This window comes from Symphalangus syndactylus, chromosome 24 (genome assembly GCF_028878055.3).
Source record: "Symphalangus syndactylus isolate Jambi chromosome 24, NHGRI_mSymSyn1-v2.1_pri, whole genome shotgun sequence".
NCBI lineage: Eukaryota > Metazoa > Chordata > Mammalia > Primates > Hylobatidae > Symphalangus > Symphalangus syndactylus.
The window spans coordinates 70,221,281-70,237,180 of record NC_072446.2 but is presented as its reverse complement, the minus strand read 5'-3'; the positions used below and the strand labels follow the sequence as shown (position 1 = coordinate 70,237,180).

The 15,900-nt window shown below is 45.3% G+C and overlaps 1 long non-coding RNA gene across 4 annotated transcripts in view; it reads right to left on the bottom strand.

Moving 5' to 3' along the window:
• The window catches only part of LOC129474385 (uncharacterized), a 30,431-nt gene that overhangs the window by 13,482 nt on the left and 1,049 nt on the right, over positions 1-15,900 (bottom strand). The window lies entirely within an intron of this gene.

The window sequence follows — 15,900 nt, the reverse complement described above, 5'->3', positions numbered from 1 at the left end:
CCCCGTCCGGGAAGAAGTGAGGAGCGCCTCTGCCCGGCCGCCCCGTCCGGGAAGAAGTGAGGAGCGCCTCTGCCCGGCCGCCCCGTCTGGGAAGTGAGGAGCGCCTCTGCCCGGCCGCCCCGTCCGGGAAGAAGTGAGGAGCGCCTCTGCCCGGCTGCCCCGTCTGGGAAGAAATGAGGAGCGCCTCTGCCCGGGCGCCCCATCCGGGAAGAAGTGAGGAGCGCCTCTGCACAGCCACCCATCGTCTGGGAAGTGAGGAGCGCCTCTGCCCGGCCACCCACCGTCTGGGAAGTGAGGAGCGCCTCTGCCCGGCCACCCACCGTCTGGGAAGTGAGGAGCGCCTCTGCCCGGCCGCCCCGTCCGGGAAGAAGTGAGGAGCGCCTCTGCCCGGCCGCCCCGTCCGGGAAGAAGTGAGGAGCGCCTCTGCCCGGCCGCCCCGTCTGGGAGGTGAGGAGCGCCTCTGCCCGGCCACCCATCGTCTGGGAGGTGAGGAGCGCCTCTGCCAGGCCACCCATCGTCTGGGAGGTGAGGAGCGCCTCTGCCCGGCCACCCATCGTCTGGAAAGTGAGGAGCGCCTCTGCCCGGCTGCCCCATCTGGGAAGTGAGGAGTGCCTCTGCCCGGACACCCATCGTCTGGGAGGTGAGGAGCGCCTCTGCCCGGCCACCCATCGTCTGGGAAGTGAGGAGCGCCTCTGCCCGGCCACCTATCGTCTGGGAAGAAGTGAGGAGCGTCTCTGCCTGGCCGCCCCGTCTGGGAAGTGAGGAGCCCCTCTGCCCGGCCGCCCCGTGTCTGGGTAGAAGTGAGGAGCTCCTCTGCCTGGCCGCTCCGTCTGGGAGGTCTACCACGGAGGCCAGAAGCAATGTGGGGGCTGGACGTGGTGGCTCACGCCTGTGGTCCCGGCACTCTAGGGGGCGAGGCGGGTTGATCACTTCGGACTAGGAGTTCGAGACCAGTCTGGCCAACTTGGCGAAACATGAAGAATACAACAGACAAACCAACCAACCAACTCAATGACAACAAAACAGGTCTACCCTGGAGTCATACTCTAATTTTTTCTATTTTCCTCCCTTTCTGATCCTTTATCCCACTTTCTTTTTCTTCCTCTTCCTTCTCCCTCTTCTTTGTCAAATAGAGGATTGAGTTATTATCACTGATCCATATAAAGTCCCTCTCTCATTTATTTTAACTCCCACCCCCATTTCTATTCCCCGACTTCCCATGTGCAACCTTCCTAATATGTTTGATACGCATCTTTTTGTTTGTATGTATTTTTAGAAAATGTTTATTGTTTTTGTATGCAAAAAAAATTAATAAAAAAAAAAAAAATAAATAAAAAAAAAAAAAAAAAAAAAGAAAAAAAAAAAAAAAAAAAAAAGAAAATCTCCTCGGCCGGGTGCAGCGGCTCACACCATGACTGAGATCACGCCATTGCACTTCAGCCTGGGCAACAGGGCGAGACTCCATCCCAAAAAAAAAAAAGAAAATCTCCTCATGCCCAGGGCTCATAAGAATGGCCTTGGGCCTTAGGGGATGGTAGATTACATGTTAAGAGAATGTGAACATGGCTCAGTTATTTTGTAAAGGGGAAAAGGCATTAGGACCTTGGCATCCTTAATGAGAGCAGAATACTGACTCATGCTCCATAGAAAAGATTAGCAAATCTGTAACAACAGTATTATTTAAAAAAAAAAAAAAAAGCCAGTCCTCTGGGGTTCAGAGGAATGAAAAGTCTCAGGTGTCCTGCCTGGAAAACTATGTGTGCATCTAAGTACTGCCAGAGCCCCAGCTCTGTGGGTCTGCAGGGCTGTGCACCAGAAGACCGAAAAGCTGCTATGGAGTCACTGGTCTGCTTTGATGGGTAGCTGCTGTTTGTTGGGAAACTGCTGTTTTCAGGTAGGGAAGGACGTGATGTCAGGGGGAACCCAGCCAGAGTTGAGATTTCCTTGCTGTTGGAAGATAGATTGTCAGCCTGGGCTTGTTTCTGTGAGTTATGTTGACCTGGAAGTCTTCCAGCCCTTAGATCCATAGGGCTGGTTCTAGGCAAGAAGGTCTGTGTCTCCCTCCTGAGAAGCCTCCGATACCCCCTGATTCTGGGAGAGACTTCTAGGCATCATTCTAATAACCCAGCTTCAAACCTACTGCCCATGCAGAGAGCTGATGTGAAAGTATTTGCATTTTGAAGGGGGACTCCACAGGACTCAAAGAAATGCATTTTGTTTTGTTTTAAAATAGTCTCACTCTGTTACCCAGGCTGGAGTGCAGTGGCACAATCTAGGCTCACTACAACCTCCGCCTCCCAGGTTGAAGCAATTCTTCTGCCTCAGCCTCCTGAGTAGCTGGGACTACAGGCGTGTGCCACCATGCCTGGCTAACTTTTTGTATTTTTTGGTAGAGATAGGGTTTCACCATGTTGGCCAGGCTAGTCTCCAACTCCTGGCCTCAAGTGATCCACCTGCCTTGGCCTCCCAAAGTGTTGGGATTGCAGGCGTGAGCCACCACATCTGGCCAGGAATGCATTTCTAATGGTGGAACTGCAAATATGTAGAGTGAAAAAGATACTTTCGGCAGGATGTTCTACCCTGCGCTGTTCAAATTGCCTGTTAAATAGGAATCAGGTAATTTGTGGGTATTAGTGGGTAGCCATCCACTTCATCCTTTTGAGAGGTTGGCTCTGCCCTTTGGAATTTAGAAACATCCAGCTCACCGTTTTTCTGAAAAGTATGCTGACTTCAGTCAGTTGCAAGGACTTACTGATAATGAGTATTTACACCTAGACACTATTAGTGGACAGCAGGTTAAGTGCTTTTCTCTTTCAGAGAGAAGGTCTTATTACCTCCTTTTTTTTTTTTTTTTTTTTTGAGACAGGGTCTTACTCTGTTACCCAGGCTGGAGTGTTGTGGCATGGTGTTGGCTCACTGCAACCTCCACCTCTCAGGTTCAAGCAATTCTCCTGCCTCAGCCTCTTGAGTAGCTGGGATTACAGGCACCTGCCATCATCACACCCAGCTCATTTTTGTATTTTTGGTAGAGACCAGGTTTCACCATGCTGGCCAGGCTGGCCTCAAACTCCTGACCTCAGGTATTCCACCCAACTCGGCCTCCCAAAGTGCTGGGATTACAGGCATGAGCCACCATGCCTGGCTACCTCCTTTTTATAGAACAGGAACAACAGGAGCCCCAGGAGCTGGTGCTGTGGCCTGCAGGAGACATGAAGTTAGCACTTTGCCTCTCTCCTGAGTCTATATGGCCATCCACAACAAAGGAGGAAGCCAATTAAAGATAATAAGCCTAAGGAAAGCAATGTCTTCAGATTTTTATTTTCTACTTCAATTGAGTTGGGGCATCTGAGTTTCTTAATTACACATTTTTCTTTCATTTATGCTTTTATTAGTGGTTTTCCATGGCTTGGCCTTTAAGAAAGCCACTTCAGCAACGAGGCACTCTGACACTGGGGTTGTTATAACACACATGAAGGATGTTTCTAAAACACACAGAGGATTTGGGTCACAGCTATCCAGTACAGGGTTGTCTGCTGTATCTATTTTAATGATTTAATAATTCATGAGTTCAACATGCTCTGGTTCAATTTTTTTCTTCAATTAATACTAACTTTCAAATTATTTTCTCAGATTGGGAATAGTAATTGTTATTCCTTTTGAGATAATAGCACTCTTCGCAGTTTTTTTTTTTTTTTTTCGAGACAGAGTCTTGCTCTGTCACCCAGGCTGGAGTGCAGTGGCATTATCTTGGCTCACTCCAACCTCCACCTCCCGGGTTCAAGCGATTCTCCTGCCTCAGCCTCCCAAGTAGCTGGGAGTATAGGCACGTGCCACCATGCCAGGCTAATTTTTTGTATTTTTAGCAGAGATGGGGTTTCACCGTGTTAGCCAGGATGGTGTCGATCTCCTGACCTCATGATCCGTCCATCTCGGCCTCCCAAAGTGCTGGGAATACAGGTGTGAGCCACCGCACCCAGCTCTTTGCAGTTTTAGTATTTTAATATCTTTTTAGCCAGCTCTGCCACATATGAGCTCTGTCACGGCTTATCTATTAATATATTCTGTGCCTTAGTTTCTTCATCTGTGAAAGGGACATAATAATAGTGTCCTTTTTTTAAGAGGTGCTGGGGAATGAACCCAGGGAATAACAATATCTTAATCACAGCATTGTAGTGAAGAGTAAATAAAGAAATTCATGTAACTCATGCTCTTACTACAGTTCTGGAACACTCTACCAAGTTTAGCTATTATTAACATTATTATAATTGTTTTGAACTACAAAATTAGTATGTGCTTGTCATCAAAAAAAAAAAGTTCAGGCCGAGTGTAGTGGCTCATGCCTATAATCCCAGCACTTTGGGATACTCAGTGGGATCGCTGAGCTCAGGAGTTCGAGAACAGCCTGGACAACATGGTGAAACCCCATCTCAACAAAAAATACAAAAATTAACTGTGCATAGTGGTGTGTGCCTGTAGTCCCAGCTTCTCGGGAGGCTGAGGTGAGAAGATCACTTGAGCCTGGGAGGCAGAGGTTGCAGTGAGCCGAGATTGTGCCACTGCACTCCGACCTGGGTAACAGAGTAAGACTCTGTCCCCCACAAAAAAAAGAAAAAAAAAAAGGCAAGGCACTGTGGCTCATGCTTGTAATCCTAGCACTTTGGGAGGCTGAGGCAAGACGATCATTTGAGGTCAGGAGTTCGAGACCAGCCTGGCCTGGCCAACATGGTGAAACCCTCTTTACTAAGAAATACAAAAAAATGAGCCAGGCATGGTGGTGCGCACCTGTAATACCAGCTACTCAGGGGCTGAGGCTAGAAAATAGGTTGAACCCAAGAGGCAGAGGTTGCAATCAGCCAAGATCAAGCCACTGCACTCCAGCCTGGGTGACAGAATGAGACCCTGTCTCAAAAAAAAAAAAAAAAAATTTCAAAACAATCCAAAAGATAGAGGTTTATAAAGTAAGAAATGATAGCGTCCTCTCTTGACCCAGCCCCACCCAATCCTGCTTTCTGGAGATAACCACTGTATTTGGACCACAGTCTTTCCAGGCATATTCATGCAATGTCTTAGAACTTTGCCTGTCCCATCTAACAAATTGACCATGACATCTCTCCACAGCAGCTCTGCGGGAAGCACCTCTTTACATAATATGGGTATGATCTGACCTTGCCTGATTTGTATGTGGCTCCAGTATGTGTTTAGAGCGTCTTTCACATTATTATGTAGTTAAACCCTCCTTCTTTTCCTTAGACCTACTGGGTTTTGTCTAATGCTTTTAAAGACCTTTGCCATCAGGAGCATTGAGAAATACACTTGCCAGGATTGGAAAACGAAGAGGTCGGGTGTGGTGGCCTGTAATCCCATCATTTTGGGAGGCTGAGGCAGGAGGATTGCTTGAGCCCAGGAGTTCAAAACTAGCCTAGGCAACATAGTGAGACCTCGTCACTACAAAAAATGAAAAAAAAAAAAAATCAGCTGGGCATGGTGATATACTCCTGTAATCCTAGCTGCTCAGGTGTGTTAGGTGATAGATCACTTGAGCCCAGGAGGTTGAGGCTGCAGTGAGCTGTAATCATGCCACTGCATTCCAGCCTGGGCAACAGAGTGAGACCCTATCTGGAAAAAAAAAATCCACTCAAAGGTATTTGTCAAAAAAAAAATGGATATTCAAAAAGAGAAAAAAAACTGAGTGATTGTTATATCTTTGACAGTGAGATGTTTCTATTAATATGCTTTTTAAGTTGAAAGATAAAGTTGTATGTATTTACCATGTACATGATGTTTTAAAATACACATACATTTTGGAATGACTAAATCTAGCTAATTAACATAGGCATTGCCTTACATAGTTTTCACTTTTGTGGTAAGAACACTTCACATCTGCCCTCTTAGCATTTTCCAAGAATACAAGGTATTATTGACTATCACCACCATAATGTATAACAGATCTCTTGAAGTTATTCCTCCTATTTAACTGGAATTTTGGCCATCATCTCTCCAGACTGTCCTCCTCACAACCACCCCATCTCCTGGTAACCACCATTTTACTTTCTCTCTCTTTTTTTTTATTTTTATTTTTTTTTTGAGACGGAGTGTAGCTTTGTCACTCAGGCTGGAGTGCAGTGGCACAATCTTGGCTCACTGCAGCCTCCGCCTCCCAGGTTCAAGTGATTCTCCTGCCTCACCCTCCCAAGTAGCTGGGATTACAGGTGCGTGCCACCATGACCAGCTAATTTTTGTATTTTTAGTAGAGAGGGTTTCACCATGTTGGCCAGGCTGGTCTCCAACTCCAGACTTCAGGTGATCCACCCGCTTCAGCCTCCCAAAGTACTGGGATTACAGGAATAAGCCCCCATGCCCGGCCCACCATTTTACTCTCCACCTCTACAAGATCAACTTTTTTGGTTTCTACATTTAAGTGAGATCACACAGTGTTTGTCTTTCTGTGACTGGCTTATTTCACTTAACATAATGTCCTCTAGGTTCACTGCATGTTGTTGCAAATGACAGGAGTTTTCTTTTATGGCTAAATAGTATTCCATTGTTTGTATATACCACATTTTCTTTATCAGTTTATCCATTGATGGACACTTAGACTGATTTCTTTCTTTCTTTCTTTCTTTTTTTTTTTTTTTTTGAGACAGAGTCTCACTCTGTTGCCCAGGCTGGAGTGCAGAGACGTGATCTTGGCTCCCTACAACCTCCACCTCCCAGGTTCAAGTGATTCTCCCACCTCAGCCTCTTGAGTAGCTGGGATTACAGGTGTGCACCAACACACTCTGCTAATTTTTGTATTTTTAGTACAGACAGGGTTTCACCATGTTGGCCAGGCTGGTCTCAAACTCCTGACCTCAAGTGTTCCATCCACCATGGCCTCCCAGAGTGTTGGGATTACAGGTGTGAGCCACCGTGCCCAGCCTGGTCAATTTCATGTCTTGGCTATTGTGACTAGTGCTGCAAAGAACATGGGAGTGCAGATATCTTTATGAGGTAGTGATTTCTTTTCCTTTGGATATATACCTGGTAGTGGGATTGCTGGATCTTATGACAGTTCTACTTTTGATTTTTTGAGGATTTTCTATAATGTTTTCCAAAATGACTATACTACTTTACATTCTCACCAACAGGTACAAGGGTTCCCTTTTCCATCCTCACCAGCACTTATTACCTCTTGTCTTTTTTTGTCTTTTTTTATTTTTTATTTTTTTTGAGACGGAGTCTTGCTGTTGTTGCCCAGGCTGGAGTGCAATGGCATGATCTTGGGTCACTTCAACTTCAGCCTCCTGGGTTCAAGCAATTCTCCTGCCTCAGCCTCCTGAGTAGATGAGATTACAGGTGCCCGTCACCACTCCTGGCTAATTTTTGTATTTTTAGTAGAGATGGGGCTTCACCATGTTGGCCAGGCTGGTCTCAAACTCCTGACCTCATGTGATCCACCCACCTATGCCTCCCAAAGTGCTGGGATTACAGGCGTGAGCCACCGTGCCAGCCTGGCCTACAGTTTGTCTTTTTGATAACAAGTATTCTAACCGGTGTGAGGTAATATCTCACGGTGGTTTTAATTTGCTTTTCCTTGATTATTAATGCTGTTGAACTTTTTTCATACATCTATTGGCCATTTGTATGTCTTCTTTTGAGAAATGTCTATTCTGATCCTTTGCCCATTTTAAAATCAGGTCATTTGTTTCCTTGCCATTAAGTTGTTTGAATTCCTTATGTGTTTTGGATATTATCTCCTTATTAGATGCATAGTTTGCAAATATTTTCTCCCATTCTGTAGGTTGTCTCTTCACTTTGTGGTTTGCTGTGCAGAAGCTTTTAGGTTGATGTAATCCCATTTGTCTATTTTTGCTTTTGTTGCCCATGCTTTTGGAATCACTTCAAAGAGTCATTGCCCAGGCCAGGAGTGGTGGCTCGTGCCTGTAATCCCAGCACTTTGAGAGGCTGAAGCAGGTGGATCACTAGAGGTGAGGAGTTTGGGACCAGCCTGGCCAACATGGTGAAACACCCTCTCTACAATCTACAAAAAATACCAGGGCATGGTGGCACGCACCTGTAGTCCCAGCTATTAGGGAGGCTGAGACAGGAGAAATGCTTGAAGCTCAGGAGGGGGAGGTTGCAATGAGCCGAGATCGTACACTGCACTTCAGCCTGGATGACAGAATGAGACTCTAGCTAAAAAAAAAAAAAAAAAAAAAAAACAAAAAAACAAAAAAACAAAAAAAAACTTGAATATAGGCAGCATTATAAGCACATAAAAATCTTTATCACCGGCCAGGCACAGTGGCTCACACCCATAATCCCAGTACTTTGGGAGGCTGAGACAGGTGGATCGTAAGGTCAGGAGTTTGAGACTACCTGGCCGATATGGTGAAACCCCGTCTCTACTAAAAATACAAAAATTAGCTGGGCATGGTCATGGGCACCTGTAATCCCAACTACTTGGGAGGCTGAGGCAGAGAATTGCTTGAACCTAGGAGGCGGAGGTTGCAGTGAGCTGAGAGTGCGCCACTGCACTCCAGCCTGGGTGACAAAGCAAGACTCCATCTCAAGAAAAAAAAAAAAAAATTAGCCGGGCGTGGTGGTGCATGCCTGTAATCCCAGCTGCTAGGGAGGCTGAGGCAGGAGAATTGCTTGAACCTGGAAGGTGGAGGTTGTGGTGAGCCGAGATTGTGCCATTACACTCCAGCCTGGGCAACAAGAGCAAAATTTCGTCTTAAAAAAAAAAAAAAGTCTTTATCACCATATTGTACACACTGATTTCTAAGCATTGCAGTGGTTCCCCTAAGATGAGATAGCACATTTCAATAAACACATAAGAATCAAAAAGAATCAAATTATTCTTTTGTTTTGAGCGGAGTCTCGCTCTGTCACCCAGGCTGGAGTGCAGTGGCGCTATCTTGGTTCACTGCAACCTCTGCCTCCCGGGTTCAAGCGATTCTCCTGCCTCAGCTTCCCGAGTAGCTGGGATTACACGCACATGCCACCGAGCCCGGCTAATTTTTGTATTTTTAGTAGAGACGGGGTTTCACCATGTTGGCCAGGCTGTTCTCGAACTCCTGACCTCATGATCCACCTGCCTTGGCCTCCAAAAGTGCTGGGATTACAGGTGTGAGACACTGCGCCTGACCCAAATTATTCTTTACTATTCAGAAGCATCATCAGTTTCTTTGACAAAAAATTATACTCAAATTACATCTGTTTTCTGCTAACATACCATACTTTTCATTATTTCTAGCATGGTTCAAATAATTAATTTGGGAGGAAAATAAATTTAGAATTGCTGGCCAATAGTCTGTCACTTACTCCATCAAGCAATATTATTTTCATAGTCCTGAAAAGCATTTATTGTTCCCTTTTTACAGATGAGAAAATTAAGGCTCAGAGAGGTTAAATGGCTACGGTCATACAATTGGTTAATAAGAAAGCCAGGATTCAAGCTCGGCCTCCTAATTCCACATTCGGGGCATTTGCTGCTTCACTCTTGAATGTCCATAGTTGAGGGTGGCTCTGGGCCATGAGTCAGTCATGTCTGTCCCTAGCGTAATGAAATCTCATGCTCTCTATTAAGCCTTCACATACTTGAGGTGCCAAGAAATGGATTCTTTTTCCTAGCATCATGGAATATCCACCAAGTAGTGTTTATAAAGTCTTTATGACTTGCCTAGCATTGTGTTAATACTGATTTTAGTTCTTACAGTCCACACTTGCGTAACTGTAATAGGTTCATTACCAGATGCACATGGCAAGTCAGTACACCAAGATGCCAGGTTGTAGCAGAGAAAAAAGTTTATAGGGTGCCGAATGAGGAGATGGAAGGGGAACTTCAACTCTGTCTCCCTGAGGAGTTTGGGGATAAGACTAATAAGGGTTTTGAAGTGGGCCAAAGTGTGGAAGTCATTGACTGGTGGAAGAGTGTAGAAGATGTCACAGACAGGGAGATAAAGAAACTGTATTCTCTGCCGGGCGTGGTAGCTCATGCCTGTGATTTCAGCACTTTGGGAGGCCAAGGTGGGCAGATCACCTGAGGTCAGGAGCTCCAGACCAGCCTGGTCAATATAGTGAAACCCCGTCTCTACCAAAACTAGAAAAATTAGTGGGGTGTGGTAGTACCCACCTGTAATCCCAGCTACTCAGGAGACTGAGGCAGGAGAATCGCCTAAACCCAGGAGGTGGAGGTTGCAGTGAGCTGAGATCGCGCCACTGCACTCTAGCCTGGGCAACAGAGCGAGACACTGTCTCAAAAAAATAAAAGAAAAAGTAAAAGAAACTGTATTCTCATGCTTATTTGGTTCCTCTGTTGGGGGATCTTAAAATTGGTAGGCGTAAGTGGTTTCATTGGAATTTAGGATCTGAAAAACATCTTAAACAAAAGCCTTATGATTCTAATGTCAGAGATCCCATCCATCTTAAAGAAAAGTCTTATGCTTCTAACCTCAGAAATCCTATCCGTAGGAACAATGGGGGTTGCAAATGGTCAGTATCTAGTGATTAATGCATAATTATTGTAACTACATGTCTGCCCAGAATTTTTTTTTTTTTTTTTGAGACAAGGTCTTGCTCTGTCATCCAGGCTGGATGCAGTGGTGTACTCATAGCTCACTGTAGCCTTGACCTCCTGGGCTCAAGTGATCCTCCTGCCTCAGCCTCCTGATTAGCTGGGACTACAGGCACAAACCACTGTGCCTGGCTAATTTTTTTCAGTTTTTGTAGAGATGATGTCTCTACAAAAATGCCCAGGCTGGTCTTGAACTCCTGGTTTCAAATACTTGGCCTCCCAAAGTGTTAGTGTTACAGGCATGAGCCACCAAGCCCGGCCCAGAATTCTTAACCTTGTGAGGATGGCTTCATTTATGTTCATTATAAATGTACAAGAAGTTACTGAGAGAGACACTCTGCAAGTGCTAGACAGGGCATGATGGCTCATGCCTGTAATCCCAGCACTTTGGAAGGCCAAGGCGGGCAAATCAGTTGAAATCAGGAGTTTGAGACTAGCCTGGCCAATGTGGTGAAACCCTGTCTCTACCAAAAATATAAAAATTAGCAGAGGGGAGGGGGGAGGGACAGCATTAGGAGATACACCTAATGCTAAATGACGAGTTAATGGGTGCAGGAAATCAACATGGCACATGGATACATATGTAACAAACCTGCACATTGTGCACATGTACCCTAAAACCCTAAAGTATAATAAAAAAAAAAAAAAAAAAATTAGCAGAGCATGGTGGCACGCGCCTGTAATCCCAGCTACTTGGGAGGCTGAGGCAGGAGAATAGGTTGAACCCAGGAGGCGGAGGTTACAGTGAGCCAAGATTGCCCCACTGCATTCCAGCCTGGGCAACAGAGCAAGGCTCCGTCTCAAAAAAAAAAAAAAAAAAAAAAAATAGGGAGTTTACAGTCCATCTGATATTTTTTTCCCTTGGCTGTCAACTTACTGTTTAATTATGCCTTTAGACCATTGCATGATTGAAAAAGCACTAAGATGTCTTTTTTTTTTTTTTTTTTTTTGAGAAGGAGTTTTGCTCTGTTGCCAGGCTGGAGTGCAGTGGTACGATCTCAGTTCACTGCAACCTCTGCCTCCTGGGTTCAAGTGATTCACCTGCCTCAGCCTCCCGAGTAGCTGGGACTACAGGCGTGCACCAACACGCCCAGCCAATTTTTGTATTTTTAGTAGAGACAGGGTTTCACCATGTTGGCCAGGATGGTCTCAATCTCTCGACCTTGTGATCTGCCTGCCTTGGCCTCCCAAAGTGTTGAGATTACAGGCATGAGCCACCATGCCCAGCCTTTTTCTTTTTCTTTCTTTCTTTCTTTTTTTTTTTTGAGACAGAGTCTCGCTCTGCCACCCAGGCTGGAGTGCAGTGGCACAATCTCAGCTCACTGCGATCTCCACCTCCCAGGTTCAAGTGATTCTCCTGCCTCAGCCTCCCAAGTAGCTGGGACTACAGGTGCCCACCACCATGCCCAACTAATTTTTGTATTTTTAGTAGGGACGGTGTTTCACCATGTTGGCCAGACTGGTCTCGAACTTCTGACCTCAATGATCCACCTGCCTCAGCCTCTCAAAGTGCTGGGATTATAGGCATGAGCCACCGCACCTGGTATAACCCCATCTCTACATAAAATACAAAAGTTAGCTGAATGTGGTGGTGTGTACCTGTAGTCCTAGCTACTCGGAAGTCTGAAGTGGAAGGATGGCTTAAGCACAGGAGGTGGAGATTGCAGTGAGCCTAGATTGTGCCACTGCACTCCAACATCGGCAACAGAGCCAGACCCTGTTTCAAAAAAAAAAAAAAAAATGCCTTGAGACTCATTAATAAAAAAGTTCACCCTTGAACTTTTGTGATGTTTCCTTACCCCTTTCCTAAAGCCACATCCCTAGATGAAAAAGTAATTAGATCAAGGTTCAGAATGGCAAAGAGAGATAAGATAATTGCAAATAACATCATCCTACTTTGAAAGAGCTATTTTGGTCGTTGAACTAAAATGACTTTTTTCTGTTGAAGGAGATTTGGCTGAAGTAGCTGGCTCAGCTGATGGCAGAAAATCAACAAAACATGAAGAGCGTCATAAAATTGTGGCATAACCCAATTTATGCAGTCATTATATAATCAATGGCAAAACAGAAGGGAATCTAAAACAATTTATAATTTACTTTGGGAATGCAATAAACTATTTTGTTTTCTCTGGCAAGATTCTGTTGTGATGCTTATTTCAATTAGTTTTCATTTCTTATGCATGGACTAACCAAAAGTGGCAAGACAGTATGGTCGGAGGCATGCTTATGAAACTGCCTTTGCAAAAGTTACAACTGAGAAAATTATGACAGTGAAAGAGATCTGACCTAACTGACTCCATCTTGCTCCTAACCTCCAAGCTGTCCTTGTTCATTCCCGGGTGCAGGCTGCACTAACTTTGGGAGTTTACGGCTTAACTTTGAAACAAATACAGTAACAACCCTTCCCCAAAACAAATCCCTTTCCTGGGGACTAGACCGCCTTTGCAGGACTAGTAAATAGGCCTCAAGGTTAGAAATCATGGTTTAGGATTCATGAAGCTGGCTGGCAGCAGGGAGTGGGGGAGTCACTTGAGGTCAGGAGTTCAAGACCAGCCTAGCAAACCTGGTGAAACCCCACCTCTACTAAAAATACAAAAATTAGCCAGGTGTGGTGGCACGCATCTGTAGTCCCAGCTACTTGGGAGACTGAGGCAGGAGAATCGCTTGAACCCCTGAGGCGGAGGTTGCAGTAAGCCAAGATAGCAGCAGTGCACTCCAGCCCGGGTGACAAGGCAAGATTCCATAACAACAACAACAACAACAACAACAACAAACTAAGACCAGTGCTTGAGATGTTTTCCAGACCTTGCACTTGACGGATTAGCTGGCATCACTCAGATCAATAAACAGGCTCATCTGGTCTTGTGGCCCCCACCCAGGAATTGACTGAGTGCAACAGGACAGATTCGACTCCCTATGATTTCATCTCTGACTTGATCAATCAGCACTCCCCACTTTCTGATCCCCCTACCTACCAAATTATCCTTAAAAAACTCAATACCTGAGTTTCAGGGTGACTGATTTGAGTAATAATAAACTCTGGTTTCCTGTGCAGCTGGCTCTGCATTTGTTAAACTCTTTATCTGTTGCAATTCCCATGCCTTGATAAATCGGCTCTGTCTAGGCAACGGGCGAGAAGAACTCGTTGGGTGGTTACACTTATATGGCAAAAAAAGTCACTATCGACTTCAGAAATTTGCACCAGAAGCCCACAGAAAGATAAGGCTCATAATGGAAAAGCCACAACAGAATAAATAAGAGTTAATTTATACCCAGACTTTTTTTTCAAGCAAAGGTAGACACTAGCAAAGGCTTTAAGGTTTGTTTCACTGATAACAAGTCATGAAGAAGTCATGCTTCTGAGATTTCTTGGAGGGTATAAAGTTGAGTGGGGTGTGAATGAGGAGTGGGGAACAGGGGAGACCTGGGAAGAGACTTATTTATTCGTGCATACAACAATGATTTCTGAGTACTTATATGTGAGTCACTGAGCTGGGCTCCGAAATACAAGCAGAAAAAAGATAAACATGGTCTTTGCCTTTGAGATACTTACAGTTTGGCGGGAAAAGCAGAAAGGACAAAGGAGTTCAGAGCAATCTGGGTAAACAGAGGAAAGTGAGCTATTCTTTTTTTTTTTTTTTTTTTTTTTTTTTTTGAGACGGAGTCTCGCTCTGTCACCCAGGCTGGAGTGCGGTGGCGTGATCTCGGCTCACTGCAAGCTCCGCCTCCCGGGTTCACGCCATTCTCCTGCCTCAGCCTCTCCGAGTAGCTGGGACTACAGGCGCCCGCCACCACGCCCGGCTAATTTTTTGTATTTTTAGTAGAGACGGGGTTTCACCATGGTCTCGATCTCCTGACCTCGTGATCCGCCCGCCTCGGCCTCCCAAAGTGCTGGGATTACAAGCGTGAGCCACCGCGCCCGAGCTATTCTTACAAAGGACAACTAACTCTTTTCAGATAAGTCAGAGAAGGTTCCTGGAGGAGAAACTGGTTAAAGCTGAGATCGTAAGGAAGATAAACATCAAAGAAGAGAGAAGAGTGTTCGTAAGGGAAGAAATTGCATGGGGGAAAAGCTCAGGAGAGAGGGCAAGCATGGAGTATTTAAGGAAAAGAAAGTCCAGGCATGGTGGCTCACACCTGTAATCCCAGCACTTTGGGAGGCCAAGGTGGTGGATCACCTGAGGTCTGGAGTTTGAGACCAGCCTGACCAACATGGTGAAAACCCAACTCTACTAAAAATAAAAAAAATTAGCTGGGCACGGTGGCACATGCCTGTAATCCCAGCTGCTCAGGAGGCTGAGGCAGGAGAATTGCTTGAACCCGGGAGGCAGAGGTTGCAGTGAGCCAAGATTGCGCCACTGCACTCCAGCCTGGGCGACAGAGCGAGACTCCATTTCCAAAAAAAAAAGGAAAGGAAAATAGTGTATAGGTAAAATATTTATCTTAAGTCCAGGACTCCTAATTTATTGGTTATTATTCCAATGTAGGCATCGATAGGAGGCTATGAGTATACACCACTCTTTCAAGAAAATGGTGAAAGGGGAAAATAGCCCTGAGTTTTGTTAAATTTTATAGGAGTCCATTGATTTGGTCTGACCTCCTCCACTAGGCCCCAACAGGCCAGGCCAAATCAGAACTGAGTTACTTGTGCTAAGTGCCATGTAATCAAATTGAACTTTGAAACAAGCCCATCTTCCAGAAAACGGGAGATTCCAGTCAATCTGAGTAAATATAATAAGGAAGTCTCCTCTGTTTTAACCCTACAAGGAAAGTAACTTTGAAATGATCAATTTACAGGGCCGGGTGCGGTGGCTCACGGCTGTAATCACAGCACTTTGGGAGGCCCAGGCGGGAAAATCACTTGAGGTCAGGAGTTCAAGACTAGTCTGGCCAACATGGCAAAACCCTGTCTCTACTAGAAATACAAAAATTAGCCAGGCATGGTGGTGCATGCCTGTGATCCAGGTACTAGGGAGGCTGACACACAAGAATCGCTTTAACTCAGGAGGTGGAAGTTGAGATCGCACCAGGGCACTCCAGCCTGGACGACAGAGTAAGACTGTCTCAAAAAAAAAAAAAGAACGATCAATTTGCTTTTTGTTCTCTCTGCATTCTTTAGCCCCTTTTCTGCCTATGAAGCCAACCTTGTCTGCTCAGCTCATTGGAACATTCAATCTTACAGAATGAGATGCTGCTTGATACTAGAATTGTAAACAAAAGCCAATTAGATCTTTAAACTAAATCTTAATTTTGTAATTTTGTCTTTAGACTGTCTCTTTTTTGTGGTCCTGCAGTTGTGGCAGTTATGTAGTTATCTGCATGCATCAGAATATTACAACATT